We start from the raw sequence: 25,480 nt of genomic DNA on the forward strand, positions 1-25,480 counted from the left end.
ACTGGGCCTCCTTCAGAGTATTCCAAGTTGATCAGCTTCCTAGAGCATTGGCTGTCATGGGTACAGCCGTTTAAGATCTAGAGGCATTACAATGCCTTTAGGGAACTGAAGATGCCAATCAGGTCAAACCATCCATTTTGGCAACTCACAGGCCAGGTAGCTACATCTGAGATGGGTGCTGTAGAGCAACATGCTCTCCAATATTATCTCTTTTCAGCCACCATATGCTCATTTATGTTTGACAATGCATTTCATTAAAAACAGCTTTGGTTTTTATTTCACCCAAACCAGTTTCCCATGTCTGTTTGTCAGGGATAGGTGTGACGTTAACATGAGAGTGTCGGAGGTGAAATAGTTAAACAGGTTACCCAATCAGAACCCAGGGGGGTGGAGTCAGAGGGAGTATAAAACCAGCTCTGGCGAAGGGGGAGAGTTCGTTGGGAGTTGGGTGGTTGGTTGGAGTGGGAGTGAACTGGGATAGAGTCTGTGGGTAGGTTGAGTTAGTGTAGCAAAATAAGCTGAGTCAGGAATAGTTAGGGGCTAGGAAGACAAGTAAATATCTGAAAGGTGGTTTAGTGAGTGAGAGCAGGTAGCAGAAGTTATAGGTCTGGATAGGCACCCCATGATTGTAATGGACCGATACCGTTTATGAAACCACAAGCTTGTTAAACTGCAATAAATAAACAGAAGTTTATGTTCCAATTTAACCCTGACTGGACTCAGTATTGTACCAGGTAGGGCCTGGGTGGTAGCAGCGAAAAATAAAGTGGTGGCACAGGGATCAATAGACGGTGAAACGTCCGAGGACCCTGTGTGATCGCCACAATAGGGGCAATGATAATCTAGAAATATAGGGATTTCAGACAGAAGTGCTGAAAACCTTGACATCCCAAGTAGGAAGATAGTAATTTTAATAAGCTTTCTTGAACCTTCTGACCTATTATCTTGATGGGTGTCTGGAAGCAAGGATGGTTCAAAAAATGCACTCATAGTTTCACTAAGCTGGCTGTTGAATAAATTCAAGTGTCCTTCAGTTCTTTCTGATGGTCAACATTTTATTTTATAAAACAACAAATGAAGTGGGTGAACAGATGGTCTCAGCTTCAGAAGTACGTAAAACCTCTAGTAAATGATGATAGGTGAGACTTGTTTGCATTCACACATAACAAGATGTGGGCCTGGGAGCAAGTACATTTTAGATTTTGTATTTTTGATAGATGATGATAGCTAGATGACAGGTACAAGCAGCAAGAAAAGTCATGGACCTGTAAGAAATGCATGTGCATGTACATATGTGGCTTTAAAAAAAAGATATTCTGTGTTAATGCTTAACATTAAGGATAAAATCCAGAGCTTAATGTGAATCCTAATAATCTTTCAACATTTACACCAAAGTACGTTCCAATTCCCTTAGTAACAGAAGGCATAATATTATAGTAAACAATTCTCTGCGCTCAAACTGTAGAAAAAATTACTCATTTATTCACTCACAAAAGTCTTTGTACCTGTACAAAGCCTGTGACTCAGTCTTCTGAACGCACTTTTTGTAACAATTCATTTTCCTCCCACCCCACCCCACCCCACCCTGCTCAGCCCCCGTTTTCGGTTGTCAGGAATCAGAAGAATTCAAGATGAGCTATTCATATTTGCTTGAGCTGTTTTGCTGAATTTGACCCCCCCCCCAAATCCATCTACTCTAGCATTCCATGTCCCCAGCCTCTGAAACAGAAGGTTCTTATTTAAGAGATCAGGGCCCATTACCACCAACAGAGCTATCTATTGTATATTTGCCTAATGCACTTCAAAAATTATTTAATCTGGTAGTTAGGAATTATGTACATTAATTTGGGAAATTGGGGATAGAACAACTTCCATTTGTTTCTTCTCGTACTTTCCATTTATTTACTTATACAACCCAGAATTCTAGTAGCTTGCAAGCAAATGATCTCTCTCTAATCAATCTCTCCAAACCTTTCAGAACATCAATTCTATCATGTTTCTGATTTGTATTTTTCCAAACTGAAAATTCCAAAATCTTAAGCATTCCTTCACAGGAAGATATTTCACATCCCTGATCATTTTAATTGCCATATACTGTATCTTATCTCTTGTTCAAGAGGCTAGATTTATAGCGTTATACACTAGTTTAAAAACTGCCAATTCAATATCGATAGCCAATGAGTTAAGGCTATCTCATGTTGGCTCAAGCTGCACAAAATTGGGCAACTGGGAGCTAAGGCTGATGATGCCTTTACAGACATGTCTTGAAATCAGTTTTGGTTGTTTGATGTCACAAACTGTGCTTCCTTGCAACTTACCCTCCATGCACCCACACTTTTCCTTTGACTTTCAGCATTGTTTATTTATTTTGGGCATTTGTACCTGGCTCTTCAGCTAAAATGGCTTGGAATGGCTTAATCAGTTGTCATCCCTGCGCCCACAGCCTTATAATTTAAAAGGCATGGCACAAAAGAAAATAGGGACAGGAAGGAAAGAGGAAGGGGAAGGAAACTCGGGCACCAATTCTTAAAGAGTAGTTATTATTATGAGTTTAAAATAAGATTTTATTTTTATAAAATATATATTTTGAGTTTTATTTGTCCTGGTTTTCGTTTTACAGTGCCATGTTTGTACTAGTTTATGCTGCTTTATATTAAATAAAGATTGGGTTTAAGTTTCATTTGGCTGATATATATATATATATATATATATATATATGGGGGTTCTCATTTCAAGATCTAAACTAAAATGGGTTCCTGTTATGATATCTCACATTTTCATTATTATACCCCAAGCACACAAAAATTGTAGGCTATGTGTGACCTAGCACAGGAGAATTTTGCTACTATTCATGAACTGATATCACTAAACATACTTTCAGGTCCTGTTTGGGTCCCATTTGCATTCAGGTGAGAGTATGAAGGGGAATGTATAAGTTCTAAATAGTACTAAAATTCACTAATACAAGTACAGTCAACATATGGCAGTCCCTCAATGATGCACATTCTCACAAAAATGTCAAAAAAGTGAAAATATTACTGTATTTTTATATCCTTTATTTTAAACTACCATTATTGGAAAATGATACGCTTCTTTTAAACTAGAAATTCGTGGCTATGATTAATTTAATCACATTATTAAAAATGTGAAGTCAGGCAAACTCCTTTACGATAATAAATATTTAAATTGTACAAACAGCTCTTAGATAATCACATTATAGGAGAAAAAGAATAAGAATCAATAAAAAGGCATAAAATCTGTGGAGGAAGCATCACACAGCTAGATTAGCTCTTTGCAGTTATAGGAAAAGTGGGCCAACCTTCTGTTTTCCATATAAATTCTATGAAGGTAGATGCTACTGTTCTCGATCAGTTTCTGAATTTCTACGTTTAGCAAAAGCATTCTTGGCATGACTTTTAATTGTTCAGTGGAACCCAAGGGGACACGATGAGCAATTAACAATGTTTAACAATGCTCTGTGCTGGAGGTGATAATGTTGTGCAGTTGAGTATGCTCCCCAGATATGCAGAGGAAGCGTTGCTTTATGACCCATCTCTTACGGAAGTGAGAACTGGAAGGGCAAGAGCTGTGCCTTCTCTGTGGTGACACCTACACCTCTGAATATGCTGCCAACAGAACGATGCTTGCTGGCTTTTCGGCACTTAGTCAACATGTTGTTGTTTTTTCAGAAGATCTTTTATGCTGGCTAATAAAAATTGGCATTGGTTTTATTTCTACTGGGACTAATGTTGACATTTTATGGCTGTGTTTTAATGAGGCTGTGTTTGTTTTGATATCTCTTTTAAACTGTGGTGTTAGGCTTTAAAGTGATTTATTGTGATTTGTTTTGTTGCTTTTTATTGTGGATGTACACTGCTTTGGGTGGCATCATGGTGGCATAGAATGTAATATATTAATTTAAAATGAAAATAAAAATAGTTTACCAGAATTGTAGCTAAGCAACTAGATCTCTGCAGTGAAAGAACACATCTAGATAATGATAGGGAAAGCCAGTCTAGATCGGTCTGTGATCCTACACTTAGTGGAATCAAACAGGAGATAAAAATGCATTTGTACCTTGTATAGCATCTTACCTGTCTCTTCCATTTTTCCTTATCAATTTGCAGATGGCAAATGGCATGAGCCACAAGACTTTGCAACTAATTTCCTGCTACTGTAATATGCTATGTCAGCTCCATAAAAGCAAAACTGGACACATCTTAGCAGCATTTCGGATTATTAGCTATTTTGCCATTCAAATCGTCTACTGAGCTAGAACGGCCCTGACAATCACTTAGAGAGCAGAATGGCAGTAGGATCCTGCATTCCTTCCCCTCAGTCTTTCCTATCACTTGTGAATTATTTACTGTACAGTAATTGCAAAATTATATTAGCTGGCAGCAATCATTGGCGTAGCCAGGATTTTTTGGGGAGAGAGGGGCAGAACAGAGTTATCTGTGATGCAATTGGTCAGTTAGTTGTGCATTTTTATTTATTTACTTGATTTAGGGGGACAGCTGCCCCCCCCCTGCAACCCCACTAGCCACGCCTATGGTGGCAATCCACTGCTTAGGATGTAGGGCTCTGGTCTTGCCGTGCTTGAGTTGCACTAGCAATGTTATAACTTGCCAGTAGGAATGCACTTCTGTGGGATACTGAACCATGGCTGTGAAGAAGGAATACAGTGGTACTTCAGGTTACATACGCTTCAGGTTACATACACTTCAGGTTACAGACTCTGCTAACCCAGAAATAGTGCTTCAGGTTAAGAACTTTGCTTCAGGATGAGAACAGAAATTGTGCTCCGGCGGCACGGCAGCAGCAGGAGGGCCCATTAGCTAAAGTGGTGCTTCAGGTTAAGAACAGTTTCAGGTTGAGTACGGACCTCTGGAACGAATTAAGTACTTAACCCGAGGTACCACTGTACTATAAAGAATAATTTGCAGAAGAGCAATCAGTATGTTTGGCTGCCTTAGAGAAGAATTGTTTTAGAAAACCATTCACCTAGAAAAGGACACTCTAGCAGGGATGGTCAGCATACAGCAACCATCTCTACAGCAGATGCAAGCAGATGCAGATAAGGATTAGCTATCAAACACAGCCAAATGCACACAGCTAAAGATCTAGTTCTCACTGGGTGGGTAAGCCTCTGTGGGTAGTGTTTCATTCCGACTTCTGATGGGGGCTCAGATAATGGAGTACTCTTACACTTAAAAAATACACACAGCTGTACATAGAAAGCTAGATGTCAGGGATAAGGTTTCTCGGCTAGCCTTCATCTTGACAAGTTGTTTTATATGTGCAGACACCTTTTTTCACGACATGTCAGGAAGAAGACTAAACTTGAACTCTTCTCTCTGCCCGTCTTTTTATGTACATCTGCCATGTGAGTGCAATCTGAAGTGCTGCAGTGTGGAAAATGTCAGGAAGAGAACTAGGACAACATCTATATCTCATGAACAACAATTTGACTGTAACCAACATAGAGCATTTGTATTTATTTATTTATTTATTTATTTTTTAAAAAATCTAGTTTTGAGTCATTTTACAATTGTGATAGAAACTCTTTAATATTTCAATGCACCGCTCCCCCCCCCCCCCAATTATTCCAATAGAACAGGCAATTAAATCATTGGGACCAAAAATGAAATCATACAACAACTAAGAAACAAGATGAAGTTATAGTAGTGATACTCATGTTTGGGAATCCTCTTGCAAGAGAGGTCTGCCTAGTCCCCTCTGAGATGTCCTTCTGCAAACAGGAAACCTATTTCATTTTCATTTTATTCTCCTGTTGCTGCTCATATATGCATAGCTTTGAATAGCTACTGTTTTATGGTTTCCACTGATATATTATTATTATTATTATTATTATTATTATTATTATTATTATTATCTCTTTATTTAATATTTACTTATTTTTATATAAGTTTTAAATGGTTCTTGTTGTTACCTGTTATGAAACAGCGGGATAGAAATAAAATAAATAAATAAATTCAGCCACAACATACCATGTGTTTTAAATTGAGATTTCCAAGTTTAATGTTGTTTTCCTGCTGTGATTTATACTGTTATTTTGGAGCACTTCCAGATGGTCTGTTTCTTGTGAATTCATCCTGATTTGTTTGCAGGGAGATTTAACAACATTGGATGTTTAATGAACATTCATTCAGATTTGTTTACAGGGAGACTAGATGACGTTGCTTGAAAGCAAGTGTTATCCCACACTTTCCAGTGCATTTTCCCAGCACTTTCCTTATTGCAAAAAAGCCCCATATTTGGGGGAAGTGGCTTTGTTGCATGAGGCCTCCTACTCATCTATAATAGCAAAACCCGAATTGGTTGGTATGTGATAAAATCCCACCACAAAATAGCAACGTTCTGCAATCACTCCCTATCTGTGAGGTACATCTGTGATGTACACCACTTAAGGTGCTGCTCTGTTTGGCAATGAAATAAAACACTAGTAAACGGGATTAATAAATCTAAAGAAATTGCTGACTGGGTACTTTACGCGATTCTCAGAACAGAATTATATGGAAAAGACAATATTTTGTTGGCTTAGGACCTGTCCCCATGAAAATATATCTATAGTTAGTTAAAGACTTTAAGCAATCAGACAGTAGAGCAGACACTGTCCTCAGGTAACCTCATACAGCTTCCTTCAGTGAAAAACGCTGTCTCTTCTCAGACTAACTTACACATTGAAGTGCTTAGTTCTCTCACATTCTTCCCTTTAGGAATGACAGTAATGAAAAGCACTCCCTTTCCTTTCTGTATCACTGGGTGAGGAAGTGTCAATGCAACACAATGTTTTACCAGCAGTGCTGAACTTGGCTTCTCTTTTAAATGTATATCTTTGTGTAAGGTGCCACTTCCAAGGCCTCTGTTTTCTAAAAAGAAAAGCGGGGGGCATGAATACCTGGTTCTTGTTAAATATACTCTAGGCTTTGCTTTGTTTTTTTTCTACTCTAAATACATTCCTAAGCAGATTTCAAATGTATGTTTTATTTCTCCATCAGGCACTCTAAGGTTACATTTAGGAAGAAGATGGATGTCTTAGAATTATGATTTTTCTAATTATCCACACTGGTTTTTCTGTTGAGAAACATGTAAGTATCTACTAGGGAACTCTTCTGAGTTGCAGAAGATTCTGGGCTGGGAAGCACGCAGGGCTGTAGTTAGCCCTCCTCTGCAAGTGGGACCATTACATTTCCAGCTGGAGCTTCAGATACAAAGAGTTAGTGATTTACTAATAACAAACAGGAAATTTGAGAACCTGCTGACCAATCTTTTGACCAAGTTCCAATGGGACTTACTTTGGAGTAGATATGTATACAATTGAACTACTTGTGTGTGTGACTTCTTAGAATCAGAAGCATTTTAAATTAATAAGAACAGAGTTTTCCCCCCTCTTATGCTTTAACGTGGTACCTCTGGTTACGAACTTAATTTGTTCTGGAGGTCTGTTCTTAAAGTGAAACCGTTCTTAACCTGAGGTACCACTCAGGCACCAATCACCACTGCCGTGCGATTTCTGTTCTCATCCTGGGGTAAAGTTCTTAACTTGAGGTACTACTTCCGGGTTAGCAGAGTTTGTAACCTGAAGTGTTTGCAACCTGAGGTGTTTGTAACCCGAGGTACCACTGTATTTATTCTATGAAGCACACACAATAAATTCATAAATAAATTGAGCTGCTTTTAAAGGGAGAAAAATAAAATATATTAAATGTCCTGTCATTTTCGGTGATGGAACCCAAGATGATGAAAATATGGTTTCTAGGCAATCCCATTCAGGCACTGTTCAAAACCAAGACCTGATTAGCTTCAACAATGTGGTAGCCTCACGTGCCTCAAGACCATGCCCTGTGTTTTTTATTCATTTTTAGTGCAGAAGCTCTTACTCATTTATAATGAAGTTACCCCTTTTAATCACCCTTCCATATGGACACTGTTGTTTTTGTACTGTACATGTATATCATAGTGCACCTTCTGGCCTCACCTTGTTTACAGTCCTGTTTGCACACAGTGCCTTAGAGCAATATCAAGATCTTTGGGGCCTCATCATCTCATTGTATAACTAACCATGGATCTGAGTACAGTGGTACCTCAGGTTAAGTACTTAATTCGTTCCAGAGGTCTGTCCTTAACCTGAAACTGTTCTTAACCTGAAGCACCACTTTAGCTAATGGTGTCTCCTGCTGCTGCCGCACCGCCGGAGCACAATTTCTGTTCTCATCCTGAAGCAAAGTTCTTAACCTGAGGTAATATTTCTGGGTTAGCGGAGTCTGTAACCTGAAGTATATGTAACCTGAAGCATATGTAACCCGAGGTACCACTGTATGTCAAAGACTTTTGGTGTTTGCACTTTGTAAAGGAAGCTTGGTAATGGTGAATAAGTCGTTTTTCATGGAACCAGTGGAATTCATTTTGAAAATCATTTCTGTACATTATACTATTGCAGTACCTTCATGTACCACAGTACCTGTTGATACAGTTAAATATCTCTGTTTACTGACACATCTTTGTGATTAACAACACTTTCTTGCTGGGGTAAATTATAAAGTGTTCTTGATCATTCCCCTCCCCCCAAGTATCCCTTTCCTTATTTTTACATTTGTCACCATCACTGTATGTGATTTGGTGTCAGCTGCAGACGTATGTCTTTTGAGGGTGGCTGATTTGTTTTGGCCAGCTATAATTGAGGAATGTCCATCTGTTGTATGTGATTTAAATCTGTTTTTCATTAGTTATATTTCTTTAATGCATGTAATTTTGTAAACTGCACTATATGGCAAAAGTATAAAAATCAGATTGCTAGTAATACTACTACTACTAGAAGTAATCATTGTCATTAAAGTATTACCAGATTTTTGTGATAAATTTGGGGGCCTGAAGGTTTATTAGGATTTGGATTTACCTGAGTCTGAGAGATTCTGAAAACAGGGCCAGAAAAGGGCCTAAGGTCTGCTTGAGAATCGTTAGGTCCTTGCTTATGTGTACTGTCACATACTAGGCCCTAGAAAGGTTTGCAAGGAAGTGTGGTTTAAATAACAAGGCCCAGACCCTCTCTGCCACTCCCTCCTGCACAGGTATGCTATGGGAGGTAGGAAATAGCAAAAAGGAGGATATGATGGGATTCTCAGTATCATGAAAATTTTGTATTTACCACAAATACATTATGGAATCCTTACCTTGGAGCAGATTGCAGATTCAACTTTGGGTATCAGGAGCTCACTATAAACCCCACCCCGCTCCATAAGTCCATGAAGAAAACAAGGATATGAATGCCAGAAGCTATGCCTAGTTAACTCATATTCCATGCTGCTGTCTCAATTACTTACAAGTGGAAATATTTAATTCATAACCAGCCTTGTTACAATGTTGCTAATATAGTTAGCAACTCATCTGTATTCTATAAACTTTTGCTGAATTTCTGATTTGTTTTTAGAATTAACCATTTATGCTCTGGTATCCAAAAAAAGGTCTGCCAATGCAACCATGCTCGTATCTATGAAGTTTGCATCTGGCAAAGATAATATTGCCTTGCTGAAGACAAAAATTGGTAATATAGAAGCTGCTGCTGCAAGAATTCTGATGGACTAGAACCAGAACCATCTTTAACACCATTAATAATGATGGGCTTATATCTACACCAGGAATGATCAACTGTGAGGGTGACTTCTACATTTTTTTTTAACTTAAAAGCATCAATTCACTATGTTAATTGCAAAAAAAGCTTTTGTTACAGTTTTAATCAGCATTGACTTTTTAGTCAATTCTGTTAATCCCCTTTTCACTAGTTTCTGCAGAACACACCTCTCTCCAAGGCTACATGCATCTCTGAACCTCTTTGTTAATGCTCCCTGCTTCTTTCTCTACCCCACAGTGTTTATTGTCTCTTCACCCACAACACATGCTTTATCTCTAACTGCACCACTACAAGTTAACCCACAAGAAACCCACCACTGTTTACCCACCCTTTCTCTGTTTCCCCACTCCTTCTCTCTGCAACCCATCGCTTGCTTTTCTTTACTCTCATAGTACTCTTCTCCCTCACTCTGTAGTATCACAGGTTTCACCACACTTCCATGTCACAGTTCTTCACTCACAACCACCCACACCTTTCCTTTGCGCCCTTTATTTGTGCTCATTTTCTGCCCCCCTCCATATTCCTCACTGCTCTTCACTGACTTCAGTGACACCAGCACACAAGGGGTTCATTTTTCCAAGCAATTCTTACATTCAGAGAGTCTCAGGGACAGACAGGAAGGTGGTGCAGCATGACTGACTGACTGACTGTTTCGGGCTTCATGGAAATATTGTTGGCTACACCTCTCAATTCAGGGAAACAAAAAGAATCAGAACATTCTCCACTTTTGGTGGGCTTGGGTGAAATTTAGATTTTATGACAAATGATCGGAGGTATTCATTCGATACAGTATTCTTCAACTGCTTTCGACATTCAACAGATTTCTTTATAATAATAAAAAAAGATGGAAGGGCTTTGATTGGTTGTTGTTCAACAATATTGTAAGAACAACAAGGCAGAATGACACAGCATACAATGAGAAAGTCAATAAAAGTCATTCACATCAAAATGAAAAGGCTAAGAATACAGCCAAATGAAAGTCAGTGAAGTAGCTGATAAGGAAACATTAGCACCTATAAACATAATGGGGCTATCCGAAGTGGGGCCAAATATTTCCCAGCCACTATCCTTCAAGGAATTATCCAGCAAGCAGACATGTGTTTCTTTACTGCACAGATTGTTCAACATTATCATCTTTTTCTTCTTGGGTATTTTTCTTGGGTATTTAATATCTCTGTGCCAATCACAATGATGTAAGCACTTCTCTTTTTAGTAAGTTCAAATCTGAGATATTTAATAAACGTTATTACCACAACTGATCATCCTTTATAAATTATGGGGCCGCTGATACTGAAATTGAAGAGCTAAGCTGAGAGTACATCTTATTGAACTGTGTGGAACTTACTTTTTCATAAATGTGCATAGGATCAGCCTGTTATACACAAAGAGGAGCTTCAGAAAATCAATTTTGATGAAACAACAAGAGATAGATATATGGAACGGGTCTATTTCTCGTCCATATGTGTTTATCACATGGAAAATGTCTACAAAATATCCCACAGATGGTCTCTGTCTCCAGTCAGAATCCAACACATTGTTTCCAGTAATGAAGCAGTATGTTGGAGAAGCTGTGTGGAAAAGGCTATTTTTCCGTATGCTGCACTGGTTCCTATTTTGGAAGGAGGTTAATAGATCAATATCCATTAGTGGAGGTAGCAAAATTCAACTGGTACTGTTTATCTACTTATTCAGTACTCTTCCCATAAGGGATACTCATGTCATGCAGCATGAGACACTCGTATTGTTTTGTTATTAGTAGCTAGAGTATGTATTTGAGTTTGAGGGGGTGGGGTGGGATATCAAGCATTCCTTTACTGAGATTGTGGCATGATATTTCATGGGGACATTCTTGTGATTTAAAAATTATTCCATCTGACCCCCCCTTGTGAGGGAACAGATCATAAACTTACAAAAGTTGTGATTTTTACTCATCCCTACCCAGTTTCACTGCAAATTAATAAGTGATATATTTAATAAAGATTGATTTGAGATTCATACACTATCTATAAAAAGTAATACGTGTCTGTTTGTCATCATTTTTGCAATGATCTTTGTCTGTGATAGATATATTAAAACAACCATGTTAAATTTCATCGCACTGTTTAACTTTCAGTTTTATTTTCGTAGCCCGAGTAATTTTTTGCATAATAAATTTCAAAGTAGTGGAATTTTACTTTTAGGAATTAGAAATGAGTACACCGAACAAGACACAAAACCCCAAAACATTTCATAAGAAGTTTCTATTTTAGTATTTATCCGGCTCAATTATGCATTCTACTGTAGTACACATTTTCACTTTGGGGGAGATAATTAGCCGCATGCATTCTTGCATATGCTTGAACTTTTGGACATTTTTTTGTATCCTGTTCCAGTATCCTAGGCAGCTGCAACTATGTCACTGAAGGTCACTATCAGTTTCTAGATGAATGGGGAAGTACTGTGCATTTCCCTTATTTCTTCTCTGAACAAAAATAAAAGAGGTGTCCTAGGAGTTCACCAGACTTTTGTCACTGTTTTGAAGGGGAACTAGTGTTTTATTTGTCCAGCAGCACAAGGACCAAAGTATTTTGAAAAACCACAGAAAGAGTGAGTATCTGATAATGACTGTGGCAAAGGGTTGCTCTTCAAAGGTATGACTAGAGTCAAATAAGATGCTATCTGGACGTTACTAACATAAAACAAGAGTTTTCTATAAACCTAACCAAGCTACAGAGAGCCTAGGTGCTTTAATACTGAGATTTACTCAACTCATCTAAGGAGAAAAATACATCAGCCAAAATATTATTATTAATAATAATTTCACTGTACCCTTAATTAATCAGCTATTAAATTTTAGAGCAGTAAAGGTTGTCTCATACACAAGTCATTTTGTTAAATCTGACATTCAAATCCATCTTTGCAATACGCTCTCCTCTGGAGTTGGGCCATGGAATAAAATGCTATGAAAAACAAAATAAACCAAAACCCTGCTGTGGAAACAGGACAGATCTAGTTTTCACATCCCCTGCACAGATAGAAACAAGACAGAAGTAAAAGGCACCAAATGGAGCTCAAAGCTTCAGTATGATATCAGCCTCCACATTCTGGCAGAATTTGCAACCCAAGATATCAGTCCCTCCAAGTCGGATAGTCTCACATATTCTGGGTGCCCAAAATTATCTTGCTTACAAGATTATTATTTTTCCATTTTAGGCAAGCCTTGAGGAAAGAGAAAAATTAGTGGTGGGTATTATGAAATCTTCCCTCTAAATTGACTAATTAAATATGTAGCTGTGTGCTCCAAGACAAAATGGAACTTACTTGTTGAAGGCCCCATATAATATATATATACATCTCCTCCCCACCCACATGTGTAAGTATTCGCTAGATGCCATGTTCTTGGAAAGTGCCAATACAGAGACATCTCATGCAACTGGGCCAGCACATAAGATACAGGCTTACTATTCCTATAGCACCAGATGGAGTTCTACTATAATGAACTAGAATTAGGGGTTAAAATGTACCTCTGGCTAATGCAGAATTCTTTGCAGATTCCCCCCCCCCCCTCAGCCCACGGCATCTTTCTGTTCATAACAAATGGGTTATTTGCCACTATTGTATACCGCAGTTTGCATTTCACCATAAACCTCAATGTGACTGTAGCAAGGGAGGTACTGTAGTCTCTTCTCATCATATCGTTACTTTTGCCTTGTTGAAACTGAGGGAATGAAATTGTTTATATTGGATAATTCGTTCTCTCAGGTAACTTAGCCCAATAGCCTCTACCAAAGGTGTCATGGACTTTGAAGAAGCACGAACTCAGGACGAAAGGGAGAAACGAGCTAAGAGAAAGGCATGTTTGGCAAATCCTCACCGTGACCATACTCAGAAACAGTATGTCCCCATTGTAGAAGGATGTGTGAATCCATAATTGGCCTTCACAGTCACCTATGGACACACCGTTTTGACCATATTCATGGAAGACAATCTTACTCGGCTACGAGTGGTCGCTGAAGAAGAAGAAAAAAAGAACTAGGCAAAAGACTACGGTCACACTGGATGTTTCTTTCAAAGTGGGCCAATAGCCTTCAGTACTGAACTTGCATTTTGTTTTTCTTGACTGTGATCCTATGTTTCTAACATTGCAAATACATAATTATACGTCCCACTGTATTTACTGGGGTTTATTACAAAGCTAACATGCCTAAGATTGCACTGCAGATCCAAAAATGCAGGATCCTATCAACCAATCTGACACAATAACATGATTAGAAAGCATATGCTTGGGAACATTTTGTACGCCTTTGGATTCTGAGCCTTTTTGTGATTTTGTCAAAATTTCTGCGTTTACTTTGAAAACAGGATGACTTTAGTGGGACTATTCTAATGTAATCATTCAATGTATCACTTCTATCTCATTCAATCCAGTGATATGCTATCCTTTTTTTTTTGTTAACTGATTTTTAAAAATAATTCTTTAAATTTTACCTTAAGTCAATGATGTGTGGGTACATTATCCTTGAAGGTGCTTAAAATAAGCATCAGCTGATTAACACACATACAACACACGCACCTGCGTTCTGTCTCTTCTACTAATTGAGCTGGTCTCTTCTAAAAGCTGCAGGAGTGTACTCATTTTTCACCCAGAGCTATAATTATTTTCTGCTTTAATTTTACAAAAACCTTTTGTTTCATTCCCATGAGCCCATCTGATCCTTATATTACACTTGCTCTATTAAAACACTCATGGAGAACAAAGCACAGTTGTACTGATTCATAAGTAACATCTTTCCTCTTCTCTCCTTTCCTCCCCCAACCTCCACCTTTTAAATACTGGGTACACATCACTAGCAAAGGTTATTTTTAACAGTGTCTTTGGTTTTCAATCTTCTGTCCCACTCTTAATCTCTTTTCAAAATGGAGACAACACTTCCAATCCATAGGGACCTCATGTGTTATCCAATAATTCTCAAAGATTCTAGACAGAGGCTCTGAGATTAAATCTGCAAGCTCTTTTAGTACCCTTGGATGCATCTCCTCGGGCCCTGGAGATTTGTAGATTCATTTAAAGTAGCTAGGTGTTCCCTTACCACCTCTTTTCCTCAGCTCCCTTTATTACGTTATCACCAAATTTGGAATTGCTTTCCTTTGGGTGAAGACAGAATCAAAGTAGGTATTGAGCAGATCTGCCTTTTCTCTGTCACCCAACAGCATTTCTCCATCTTCTCAATGCAAAGAACCTACTACTTGCTTGTTCTTTCTCTTGCTTTGAACTCAGCCAAAGAAAACTTTTTTTTAAAGAAAAAACCCTCTCTTGCGAGTCCGAGGAATATCTTGACCGGATATAATGTGGTTTCTTATGTTCTTCCTATTGTTGCACAATAAATTGCAGTGAAAACCGATTGCAGTTTTGGGAAGCACGAAGGAAAATGTGAGGGTAATACATGAATAAAGGTTTCAACAGAATCCCATCATATGGAGTAGCCAGACAGAAACTATATTTAAGGTAAGATAAACTTGGGAAAGGTTCTGAAATAAACAAGAAAATGATTGTGCTCAAGAGAAATCATGTAAAACGGCAACACAGCAGCATAAAGACAAAGATGGCTGCAGGTGAGGTGACTCTTGTAATTTGCCAAAGAATAATTATTCTGCATATTTCATGAAATATATCAAATCAATCAAAAGTTATCTTTAGAAATTATCATACCAGATTAAAAATAATTTCCTAAATCAATCACTATTAACCTACCACAGTGGCTGATTTGTGAAAGAATGCTTTTAAGAGGCATGAGCTGCACAAGGACACCCAAAATCATGCTGATTTTCAGTGAAAAGCAGGCAGTGAGTTAAGCATCCTGTTTCACTATAGAAAGTCTATGGCTGTGAAGGCATTTTTACAGATCTTGAATATTAAGTGCTTTCTTTAAAATAAAATAAAAATCTACCTATTTCCACTGTATGCTTTTTCATTTGAATGCCTAGACCAAAATGTGCATCACTACTTTGATTTTGTGTCATATTCTCCAGATTCAACTCCTCCTCTTCAGGGGACAAGGCCATGGATTCAGAAGTCTGAACAGAGGAGGGACTTCCCCTCAGAATCAGTTCTGAGAATCAGCTCCCCATGCCCTGAAAACACCAGCACTTGAGAGGCTAATTTGACAGCACTGCTCCAACCTGAGGAAGCTACATTGCCACCATGGACTCCAGGTGAGAAGCCAGTGCCTCCTCTGCCCTTTGAAGCCAATTGCCTTTGAATGAGGCTAAACCCCCCTCTACTGAAAATGCTTTCATTACTGGAGGTGGCGCTAGTCACAAAGATAAAGATGCAGCTCTATTTAAAGCTCAGTTTGCTTGTCAGTGAAACATTTCACCCTGTTCATACTCTCCAGTCCGACAGCATATTGTCCAATTTTCTTGGACTTCGCCTTACTGGAACCTGACTGCTGCTTTGCTTGACTTTTGTTATTGGAACTTGAATGTTGCTTTGCTTGATGTTGCCTTACTCACTCTAGAACCTAAATTTTGACTTGCTGGAACTCAAACTTGTAACACTTGTAACCTGTTCAGGCTAGAACCCCATCTGGTGGAGACCACCACCTGGAACAGAACATTCTGAGACTCCTTTGTTAGTTTTTGATGACATTTCACCTGTGTGCTGTTGTATAAGGAAATATGACATAACCACCCACTCTGTTCTATCTCTTTATAAAAAGAGCCTAACTGTTCTAACACAACAGCTGCCACTTTTTCAGCAGGAGAACTGACCTTGTCTTCCAGAGACCTCTGCATAAAGCACCACTTTCTCCAGTGAGCTCAAGTGAGCTTCTTCACCATTCTACACCAGGCCAAAATTAGCCCTAATTTTGAGGAGAAAAGTTTCCTCTTCAATGCCACATTAAAATGTGTCCTCAAATGATCCAAGTTAATTCTGGTTCTGTTCATATTTGCCTTTTTCTAATAGTTAGATAAGACATAGAACTTACGAATTAAGCTGCTATATTTGCCAGATAGTACCATATCCTCTTCTTTAATACAGCTTAAGGTACTGAACTGGAAAGTTTAACATACAAAAATAATAATATTCCAGCTACAAGGTACAATAAAGCAAAGTCTAATTCCCTGTCTCTGTGAATTCTAATGCAAAGCCCACAAATAGTTGCTTGGCTTTACATACTCTGTGCATTTACTTAAGTTGAAGATACTGCTGTTTTCCTTGTAGAGGCCTTCAACTTTGTACATACATACTGTGAGCATGAAAAAACAACAACTCAGAGCCTTATCATTTGAATGACTGGGCACAGATAACTGGGTATTGCTTCTTTGTCCATTAAATGTCTTGTCAGGAGCCCCTGGGGTTTGGCATGTTCTTCAGATGTAGAAGAGAATGGGTGTGCAACACTGCCATTTGAAAATGACAAGCAGGATGAAGTCTTGGTCAGGTTTAGTACAAATAAATATTAGGGATCTGGCCTTCTTCTTGGTCTTGTCAATAAATAAGCATCTTCTGTTTGCTGTGTTTCAGACTCCTAACTTGTTTCACCCCCTGACCCAAAGCAACCTTGAGCTTGAGCACAAACTCTCCAGTCCCAGATTCAGATACCTCCTGGACCTCACAATGTTTCTTAGTGAAACGTTTTAGACTTAAATACTATTTGGCACATTACACTGTGATAAAGTTACGATGAGTCTTGCAATCTAGCTTGCAGTAAACATGGAACGCCTATGCTGCACTTAGAGTGCATTTCTTATTATTAAGCTTTGATTAACTGATTAACTGTTGATTAGAAATGCTACTGTACTGAATAAATATCTCAAAGCATACAAGAACACAGTGAAACTCAGGCAGATTTCCCATGGCTCATATTTTTAAGGAGTATGAATCATTAGATCTCAGTGGAATTAATTTCCCCCATTTCTTCCTTTATTTATTAGCCTAAGGAGCAAGGTCTCAGGACCCAAAAGTAGCTTCAAGTTTTTCACCATCTGTGCTGAAGTGAAGCCAATGCAAATTCCACCGTCATCTCTTCACTTTTATGCCTCCTGCAATATTTCATTTCACACTTGTGATCTCTGTGCCTTAGAAACAATAAAATATGTACATCTCATCAACTTGAAAGAACCATTTGTGACATGTCAACAAGAAACTGCTCTTGAAGTAACTCAGGGCACAGAATCTAAATTATAAGGTGATGAAAGCAGTACAACTTCAGCAACTATACTGCCACACTATGCTGGAGGACATTCACAGTGCAATCCTACATTTGAGTTTCACTTATTGGATAGGAATGGAGAATAAATTAATTCAATCTAAATTTTAAGGGACCTAACTGAATTCAGACCTCCTGGACTAATACACAGACCAAAATGTAACTTTCCTTCCAATTTTGCACTTCTCTGAATTTTGCGATAGTGTCATTGGCTCAAAAAAGGAGTAACATTTGCAACAATAATGCCTTCCCCTGCCACATAATGCTTTAGGATAAAATGTGTTTTGAAATGCATATACAGTACTGAGAAAAAATATGTATTTGTATCTGTAGTTCCATATGGATCTTAAAAAAATAAAATCATAGATTAATGTGGGAACAGGGTAGAATGGATTTATGAATGAACATGCGAATGAATATGTGTGTACATGTCCTGAGTTTGTTATATCAAGTTCTGTACTGTGATGTTGGTCTATGCTTGTTTCCTGCAAATGTTAAATTGGTTTTAGTTGTGATATCTGGCTGACTCTGATTTAGCAGAACTAAACATCACTACAAAGGAAGCCTCCTAGGTGATAATATTTTTAGTGATTTAAGGCCGCTGGATGAGCCAGTGTAGCCTCCACCCCAGAGCTTTCTCTCTATGCATTTCAGAGGAGCTGGCTTTCCTGGAAACTGAAGCCTCTTCTACCCGAAAGTATTTGGCTACTCTTAGCATGACCAGAATCAAGGCCTGAACAAGAGTCAGTTGTTAGGTGTTTTTCTGTGGGGAGAGGAAGGACTTTTTTTAGATGGATGAGCCCGCTGTAGGATCCAGCTGCCTTGTCCTCTTCCCAAAAAGCCATCTTAACGAGTGGGGCAGCATTTAATGTCAGCCCTGGAAGTGTCTTCACAGAACATATCTATCTATCTATCTATCTATCTATCTATCTATCTATCTATCTATCTCTATCTATCATCTATCTATCTATCTATCTATCTATCTATCTATCTATCTATCTATCTATCTATCATCTTCCATCATCTATCAGTTCTTGGTAGTGATGCCTGCCCTGTGGAACGCCCTTCCATCCGATGTCAAGGAGATAAATAACTATACAACTTTTAGACGACCTCTGAAGGCATAGGGAAGTTCTTTATGTTTGATGTTTTATTATGTTTTTATATCTGTTGGAAGCTGCCAAGAGTGGCAGGGGCAACCCAGGGGCAACCCAGTCAGATGGGTTTGGGTACAATTATGATTATTATCAGACCCTGATATATTAGATACCTTCCGTGTGAAGCTTGAAGGTTGGAGGTTCTTTCTCCTCAAAGCATCATTGTGAAAGACAGGTCCTTTGGAAATTGACCTTATGATGTTTGGTATGCCCAAAAATAATCTAGGATGTTTGTATTCCATGTTACATTGACATGAGTTCTAGAAGTTTGTTTTCTAATGCTTCCAAGCGTGACTGAATGCACAAAAATGCATACTGTCCTCCATCTAGTTCCATACAATATCAGCAAACATAATGGACAGACAAAATGAGTTTTCTCTATAAGCTTGTTTCATCCAAATTTACAAATAATGAGTTACAAATGTTTATAAACTTGCTTATTCATTGTGAATATCCATGTTAAATGTTTATGGATTTACAAAGCAGAACAAGTTGATAGGTTGACAAAGACCAGAATGGAATCAGGGTCCAAATCAGATACAGGTCTCCAACCCCTTTAGTTTCAGAATCTGTCCTGTAACTTATAAAATCAAGCAAAAATATTTCAAATCTTAAACTAATACTGTGAAAAAGCACTCTCCTTGATCTCATAGTTAAGTCCCATGATATATCCTTGGGAGGAAAAAAACCAATAATAAAATGCAGTCTTTGATTTATTGGCTTATGTTTTAAGATTTTCTTTCATCAAATTTTAGTTAACATTACTTCATATTGTAAAGTATAGCCAAACACAGGCATTTTTCATTAGCAGTACACAAGAAATCCAAGAGGCAAATACGTAATTGCAATGACAGGAGTAGCAGCAGCTCCCCTTAGTGCATAGATGTCACTATCAGTAGTGTTCATACTAAATAGCTTTTTCTTAATAGCATTCTTTTAAATTCTTCAGCTACTGACCTGTTAATCACCTAGGACATCTGGTGCTGCATAATACCCAGAATGAGGGAGAGGAGTTAACTCAGCCAGACAATAGTCCATGAAGATCAGTAGACCTTAGTTGATTTGCCCAAGCTGACAATTTGCCCCATATTTTCTCAATAAGATATAATGCTGCAGCTTTAACAAAAATAAAAGTTCTTACAAATTATTTTTTTAAAAAAAATTAACAAGCTTTCCTCTACTTACATAAGAACTACCATGTAATGGGATCACCCAGATGCCAAGACAGAAATTTTAACATCTGCTCATAATGAATTTCAGTTAGAAATAAAGGAAAAACTTCAAAGCAGCCTTCTCTCCCTGTGGCTAAGACATACATTTTCTTATTTAGTTTCATCACTGGCTCTGTACATTCTTATGCAATTACATTTCATTGTTCCATTCTCAAAGCATGACGGGTCCAATGGGGGATGGCCCCAAATGACCTTGAACAGAGAAGCTTGCATTGCATCTCCATGCAGTTACATGCCATTTGTTGTCATCTTTGTCTCCCAAGCCCAAACTGCTCTGCTTCATTTCTCCCTCCTCTTCCTTAGGGTCCCTTACTGATGTCATGGAATCAAAGAGTTGGAGTGGGCCTTTGAAGGCCATCTAGTTCAACCATGTGCTTGATGTAGGAAAACCACAGCTAGTACATCTCCAAATAATGGTTGTCCCACATTTCCTTCAAGATCTCCATTGAAGGAGAACCTTCAAAGTAACTGATTCCATTGCTGAACTGCTCGTAATGTCAAACCTCAAGTGTGTGGTTCAGTTTCAAAAGGAGACATTTGTTCTTTATTATGGTCCCAATTTTGTGAACTCCCTTCCAGTTTAAGTCAGACAGGGTCCCTCCCTGTTGAATGTCAGGTGCTTACTGAAGACTTATTTTATTCCAGAAGGCCTTTATCAGAATTCTGATTTTATAGTCTTGATTAAATTTAAACTCAGTTTTAGTTTCCTGTCATAGCTTAGATATTACTTTGATTTAAGAAGTATACAAATTGTTTAAATAAATAAAAAAGACATTTCAGCTAATGTTGAACCAAAATATATCCTCCTGTAACTTAAGACCATTACGTCTATTCCTGTGTGACGTCATTCAGGGATTTGAAGAGTGTTGTCATGTTTCTCCTCATTCTTTCTCTTCTCCAACTTAAGAATACCCAGGTCCTTCCATGTTTCCTCATATGCTTCCCCCCCCCATACCTCTATATTTGTTGTCTCCCTCTGAACTCATTCCTGTTTTAGCGTAATGCTCAGAACTGGACACAGTACTCCATATGAAGTCTGACTACCACAGAACGAAGTGGAACTACTACTGCCTATGATTTTGAAGTAGCATGATTCAATGTAGCCAAAATCATATTAGCCTTTTTGTAGCTGTTGTCATACTGCTAACACACATTCTATCTTGTGCATTTGCTATCTCATGCATAATTTTGCTTTTGACTCTGCTGAACTACACTTTGTTAGTCCTGGCCCAGTCTTCCATTCTATCAAGGCCATTTTGAATATTATTCATTTCTTCTGTTGTATTAACTATATTTTCCAATGATTATTTTATAATGATTTATCCACCCCTTCATTTAAGCCACTGAGACAATACCACTCCTGCCTACCCTGATGGTGTCAGACCCTTGCTGCCACACCCTGTCTAGTCAGCTGTTCTGATCAATCTATAATAATGGCAGTACATCCACATTTTTGTCACTAAACTGTATTAATTAGATCAAAGCATGCCATCTTCAGCCAGCATTAACCTCTGCACCCTCATCTACACCCCCCAGCATCTACATTCTATAAGATACAGCCTAGTGAGTAAACCATTCCAAAAACATCTTGCTTTGAGGACTAGATTTTATTTTATTTCATTGTCTAATAAAGACAATATTACATTTTGGGAGAATTGGCTCAAGGCTGTCAATCTATGTGTAACTGCAATTGTCAATAGCACCTCCATTTCGCTATTCTTTGCAGGATCTAAAAGTGAGAAGCTTTATGTTTGTTTAAATAAATTTATATTCAACTCTCTTCCAAGAGCTTAGGTGGATTGCAGGGAGTGAAAACAATGTACTAGAAATTTTGCATATGCTTCACTATCTGGACAGTACACTGCAGTGTAAAATATGTTGCTACCTTTGACAAGCATCTACAAGCATGCACACAAATGGGTTATGTGCCAAAAATGAACAGATTTGGGTCTATTTTTGTTCTGGTATAATTGTTGAGAAATCTGGACAGAAAATGACATGGTTTGCCCAATACTTGGCTTGCATTCTATATAGGATGGGTCGTTATGCACCTGTAAGTATGTGGTATCCTTGACTTCCAAAGCAAATTCATTAATGTTTAAAGGAGGAAACTCATAGCTGTTGAAGCATAACAGTTTGCAGTGAGCAATAAAAAAGCAACTTGGGAAGAACTTAGAACTTTCTGGGTTTCATTATCCAGCTGTACATTTTGATCTTTAATGAGAAACACAAGCTGGTTTGCAGTGTTTCACAAGCTCTTACTTTAAACTACAATTTTGTTTATACTTAAACTTAAATTTGGAAGATGGATTCTATTATTTGACCAACTCACTTGCCTGTAATTGTCAGTTTGAGCATACCAGTCAAAAACAAGGGCCAGTTTCTACTTTGAAACTTTATAACACGGAGAAAGACAACAGCTGACCAGTACAGCACATGTTGTGCATGTACAGTCATATCTCATGTTACATCCGCTTCAGGTTGTGTGTTTTCGTCTTGCGTCCTGCGGCAACCCGGAAGTACAGGAATGGGTTACTTCTGTGTTTTGCCGCTCGCACATGCACACACGTCCATAACACAAGTTACCACTGTAAAAGGTCTCAGGTTCAATGTTTGCATCTCCAGAAAGGTATGGGGGGAAACTTCTGGAGAACCACTATGAGTCATTGTAGAAAATACCAAACTTGGTGGATGGGCGGTATTACTTGCTGGTATGAGACAGCTTCCTATATTGCTAAGCAGGTTCATACCAATGTATGAGACCAGTAGCACTGTGCACCTACAAACTGGTAAAGGTACAGAAAAGGCAACTATCTGGGATCACCCAAGGATGTAATCTGGCGAAGCAAACAAGTGATTTTCAGTTGATTTCGAACAACGTGGGGTTTTGCACAGGGGTTTGCAAGTGCCACCAAACAGATTGGTGATGCCTGCAAACCCAACTGCCTCTGTCTACATGGTTTGAAATCAACCCTTGCAGGCAAAGAACAGCTGGCTAGTGGTGCTTGCAAATCTCACTTTTTGGCAGGTTACAAGCTCCCAAATGGAAACAATCCCAGCAGGGCTTACATGTGGTGCCAAACGCAAAAGGCACCAAATGCAAGCCCTATTTGCCAAGGAACAATTAGGAGTCTGCTTTAAGGTTCCCAACTGTTTCTTTGCAGCTGCATTTTTACCAGGTGTGGGGCAGATGTGCGTGGCTTGGGGGAAATGACCTTGCAGGTCAAATTATGATCCTTGTCATACCTAATTAGGCCCATGGGCTGAAGATTCCCCACCACTGCTGTATACAGTGGAGCCAACCCATCCATGGGTTAGAAAATTATCAGTAATTGGAGATGAGATGATGGACCACAGTCAGGAGTATATACTGGAAGTGACAAAGATAACAATAGGGCTGCCAGAAGGAAGGAAAAGGAAAGTCAAGCATATGAGTTCAAGAGAAGAGGTTAGATGGTAATGGGAAACAGGGCAATGCACAGGCCACATTGATATCAGGGATGAATAGAAAACAGTGCATGTAGATATACACTACTGGTATATTTACAATAGAAAGGTAGATCACTGCATGATCATGTGAAAAACAGTTAAGAGAGGCACTGTGATAGTTCTTCGATGTGCTGTTAAAACTAGTAAATGATCATGTATTCTTAGCAGGGGAGGACAAAAGGTACGAGTGGAATCTACTGTGGATGATCTGCAGATGATCTCTTGGATGATCTGCTGAAAATTTGAAAGGATTTCCAACTCCCCAGTCCAAACTAACAAAAGCAACAACAAAAAGATCTCCTTCGAGAAATTGAGAAATGGGCAGGAAATCAGGAATTATTATTATTATTATTATTATTATTATTATTATTATTATTATTATTTCCTTATTATTCCTTATTATAATTATTATTTCCCTAAGTTGTGTACAGATAAACCACTGATACAAGTGAAGAACGAAGTAAGCATACAAGATTAATAAATGTAACAATGGCTATCCAGTATCAATAAACCAGAGATCAACAAATAGTGTTAAAGCATTATGCACTTAGTTCTGGTCCTGATAACATCCCTGAGCTGAGAATGTGGTCAGGGGCAACCTGTTCATTAATTCTAAAATTATTCCACCCCGAGCCACTATTTTGCACCAGGCTCCAGCTGGCAGACCTTGGAGTTATAGTAAAAAAACAAAGAAGATTCTGCAAGCCAGAAGTCTGCCTATTCCTCATTTATAGAATAATAGGGTTTTTATAAATAGCTTCTTTTCTTATTAAAGGGGGGAAGAAATACCATTTTGACTGTTTTATGCCACAATAGATCAGATGGGCACCGATGCACATAAGCACCCTCAATGCACACACAAGGAATTATACAACTTCAGTTGTCTTTGAGGCATCTGAATTCTGTTGTGGTATCACAAGAAGCTCTTTCTTCTTTTTTATTTTCATTACAGCACAGGACAAAAAATTATTTTGACATCACAAAGGGGAAAGAACACTGTTTCTGATGCCATTCTGATACTTTATATTATCCTTCCTTGTACCAAAGTGCAAGAATTGTTGGTGACAGGATGACAGAAAATATATGTCAACGGAGAAAAAGCTCTACACCATTCCTAATGAAATTTGAAACAGCCAGCACAATAGATTAACAATTTAGGGTCTGACATAAAGCACAATAAAAACCCAGCACCATTTGGATTTCCAAAAATGTGTGTTTTATATACAAAATATTCCTAAATCCTATTCAAGGACAGCCTGACCGCTGCCCCCCAAGCCTAGTTACTATGCTAACAGTTTTGTGTCAAAGAAAGACTGACAAAAGGTACCAAAAAAGCTTTTACTTACAAGAATGCAGTGCAGCTCAATCTTTTTTGTTTTTAAGGTGCAATGATTTCAGCATCTAAAATGTAACTTCAGGCACTCTGAAAAGAAACAGGTTAAAATCTCTTTCAGTTATAATTGCTATTTCAGATTTAATTAAAAATTAAACTTTCATAATGTTTCACCATCCAAAGCAATGCATTATCAGTCAAGCATAGCTTCTTTTTCTTCTTCTTTTTTTAGTAAGAAAAGCTCTTTCCAGAGTAGTTTGTAATGAAGAAAGAAAATAAAGAAGGCAATTCAGAACAGAAAAATACAGCTCTACATTAAAGGATTCCAAATAGCGTGGCAAAAAAGGGAGAAAAAAATTCTCCTGCACCTTTATATCAACAATCTAACTTATTAAAAGAATCAGGCATAACAATTAAAAAAAGAC

The 25,480-nt window shown here is 38.2% G+C and overlaps 1 protein-coding gene across 42 annotated transcripts in view; it reads right to left on the minus strand.

Moving 5' to 3' along the window:
* The window catches only part of ZBTB20 (zinc finger and BTB domain containing 20), a 641,091-nt gene that overhangs the window by 306,455 nt on the left and 309,156 nt on the right, over positions 1 to 25,480 (minus strand). For 39 of the 42 annotated variants that reach the window (XR_014563580.1, XR_014563581.1, XR_014563582.1 and 36 more), the window contains one exon: positions 25,069 to 25,145. The exons of the other annotated variants lie outside the window; for them this stretch is intronic. The gene's annotated coding sequence lies outside the window, so the exon portion shown is untranslated. The remainder of the gene's footprint in view (positions 1 to 25,068; positions 25,146 to 25,480) is intronic. 42 annotated transcript variants of the gene reach the window in all.

Source organism: Podarcis gaigeae, assembly GCF_964106915.1.
Source record: "Podarcis gaigeae genome assembly, chromosome: 4".
NCBI classification, from domain to species: domain Eukaryota; kingdom Metazoa; phylum Chordata; class Lepidosauria; order Squamata; family Lacertidae; genus Podarcis; species Podarcis gaigeae.